This window comes from Notothenia coriiceps, unplaced genomic scaffold, assembly GCF_000735185.1.
Source record: "Notothenia coriiceps isolate Sejong01 unplaced genomic scaffold, NC01 NC01_scaffold00017409, whole genome shotgun sequence".
In the NCBI taxonomy this organism is placed as follows: Eukaryota; Metazoa; Chordata; class Actinopteri; order Perciformes; family Nototheniidae; genus Notothenia; species Notothenia coriiceps.
The window spans coordinates 9,529-12,468 of record NW_011350110.1 but is presented as its reverse complement, the minus strand read 5'-3'; the positions used below and the strand labels follow the sequence as shown (position 1 = coordinate 12,468).

Here is a 2,940-nt window from a genome sequence, read left to right as displayed (position 1 = left end):
CCCCCCCAAGACGCACGGTGAGACAGAGGCTTTAAATGGGATTACAAGCCTTCATCCCCGGTGCCACATATTACTGATAATTCAATACTGCCCCATCATTTTAAGGACAGATTTTAAGCCTTGATGTGTTAATTCTGCAACCGGTTAGATTGTTTTTTTTTGCGCACGAAACGCTCTGGGTCTTGAATTTCTGGTAAATTAAAAGATTACTCCTAAAAACCGCGCGTGCACTGTTATATTAATGGCTTATGGGCTCCGTCATTTTATATTTCAACAGTAACGGAGATACACTGTAGCCTTTGACTCGCTCGAACTTTTCCCCCTTCTCTTGAAACATAAAATAAAGCCACAACATGCCAAAGTGACACCGCTTCCCCCACGAAAAAGGTCACTTTTCCAACCCTCGTCTGAATGCCATCGTAACGTCTCCTCAAAGCATAATGCAGAGGCTGCTTATTCATAAGAGAGGTCGATCACTGCACAAAATGGCAGGTCTCACCGGCTCTTCTTCTTGTTCCATCTCACAAGTTTTTGACACATGGTGGCAAACGCGCCGGTAAAACTTGAATCTCCCTCCCCGCACTCTCACAGCACAAGTGCGGCTGTCGGGAGAAAGTTTTCCGCGGACACTCTTACCGGGGAACACGGCTGCACTTTGTTAAAAAAAGTCAGATATCGCTGATCTGTGTTGGAAAATAATGCAAAGCCATGCGTCCGGACGCGTTTTTACGCATTGTGTTCCAAAATAAAGCGTGCATCTGTAAACAAAACTTATAATAATTAAATTTCTGATTGAATATAAAAATTAAGCGATGAGTTGAAATGGTGTCGCAGACCATGCTTCCCAGCTGCTGTTTTGTCGCAGTTTGTTACGATCGTCACTTGCTCCGGATAATTGCACTGTTATTTTCTAATCATGATCAGGCGTCCCCGTCACGATGCACCCGCACAAACAAGCCCCCAAAAGCTGACGAGTAAAACACTCAAAGCCCCCAGTAAAAACCCACTATAACCTCCACACTTCTTCTTACCTTTAAAATTTGGCGAAGCGCCGGCTAACTCCTGCGCGTAAACGTTGCGTTGTGAGAGATCATTGAATAATGAGGCATGTCCATATGATTTGACCGGATCATATTCTTGTCGGCTGACGGGGGGGTGTTAAAAAGTGCGCTTCGGACCTGTAACAGACTGTCCACTGCTCAATCCTATCCCTACAGCTGCTCCCCGCCGCGCATCCTGACTTTCAGATGTAAAACATTGGCTTCTCTTTGCCGCTGCCAGCTCAAGGTAAACGTTTGCATTGATGCCGATCGCCAGACATCAGCATATTCCCTTCATCTTTCAGCTTGGACTCCCCCTATCTGGTAGGTGAAATGCATTGTACCGTTAAAAAAGCCACTCCATTGTAGAAAGCACCGCCGCCTGGCTGGATGAATAAAGCCCGGGTCTTGCGGTATTCGCCGTGGACGGGTGGTGATAAAAAAGCAGCTGATGCACAGAGAAGCTCGTTTTTAAAGAAATAAGCCCCTCATCATTACATGTTCTGAGAGAAAAAGCCTATTCTCCACCACCTTAGTTTGTTTCTGACCTTGAAGTGCCCACAAACACTCTTTTATTTCCAAATCTGCCCCCTGTATTCACACGCAGCCAGCCTCACCGCTTCGCGTTTAAAAAACCTCCTTGGATAACACAACAACAATAAAGACAGTCAGGTCACGAAATGAGTCCAAAAAGTATAATTCCTTACCTTTCAAATTAAACTGTTTCGAGTGTTTTTCTCCTCTTCTCCTCGCCTTAAAAGAACTCCAGGATAAATGAGTGTTGCCTCCTGCGCGTCCTGAGCGTCAGTCACCGCTTAAGAGAAGTAATGAGTGATAAAAATGACGCTCATCTATCTGCACTGTAACCTTGTGGCGTATTTAATGTAAATAAGCCCCGTCGTGTTGCCAATCCCCATGCATAAACGCAAACCGCTCCTCGGGGACTCGCTTTTTTCTCTCTCAATGTATTGACGAGTTATTCTTACAGCCTGGGAGCGCAATAGGGAATTATTATCTGAAAATGTAATATACCAATAATGCGACCAGTGCAATTCTACGCACCTCTCTCTGAAGATTGTTCAAGGCACCCACTTTGCCTGCGAAATAAATACTGTTTTTGTTGTTTTGGGATATATTTCCAATCCTAAACTTGAAGTTGGCACAACTTTTTGGGTAAAAAAAAAAAACCCACAGAAGAAGATGTCCCGCAAAGGCAGGACACTTACTTGTGACTCCAACCTTCCTCTCGGAGTGGGGTTTGATATATTACGTTTCTATAGGGGGGTGGAAGAGACCCGAATAATGCAATTATAGATTCAGTGTCCCAGCGTTGACAAAAGACAGGACTTCAATAGAGGCTTTGTTACGGGATTATATAATGATTATGGGGTAATTATGGGAACGGTTTGGTAATAATATATATTTTTTTTAAAGTATCAAGTGCTCTTTTGCAGGGACAGCTTGTTTTCTATAATGTAAGTGTGATAAGACAGACTGCTGACAGCTAGTGGCGGGATGACGGCAGACAGCCCCGATTATTCAAAATGTCGAACCGAGAGACACATTAATGAATGAGACGCGATCAGATGTCCTCGGAACCGGACATGGATGGGCCCACAATGGAATAGCTTGGGGTCATATTCATAACAGCTCTGTGCGTAACGACCCCCCCGCCCCCCCTCCCCTCCACCAATACACACCCTCATCATCCTCTCACGCCGCTGTGCCATGCTATAGGCCTATGTGTCAGAGGGAGACACATGTAAATGGTCACTCAGACACATGATACTCCATCTGTGGGTGAACGTAATACGCACATTATATTATTATTTCTAATCATATTAATGAGTATATTGACCTTTATTTGTACTTTTTGCCCATATGAAGAAATTATTATTAT

At 44.3% G+C, this 2,940-nt stretch overlaps 1 protein-coding gene across 2 annotated transcripts in view; it reads right to left on the bottom strand.

Annotated features, from left to right (window-relative positions):
- znf536 (zinc finger protein 536) overlaps positions 1–1,832 on the bottom strand; it is a 207,258-nt gene extending 205,426 nt beyond the window's left edge. For both annotated transcript variants that reach the window (XM_010776893.1, XM_010776894.1), the window contains exon 1: positions 1,748–1,832. The gene's annotated coding sequence lies outside the window, so the exon portion shown is untranslated. The remainder of the gene's footprint in view (positions 1–1,747) is intronic.
- Positions 1,833–2,940: the final 1,108 nt, after the last annotated feature.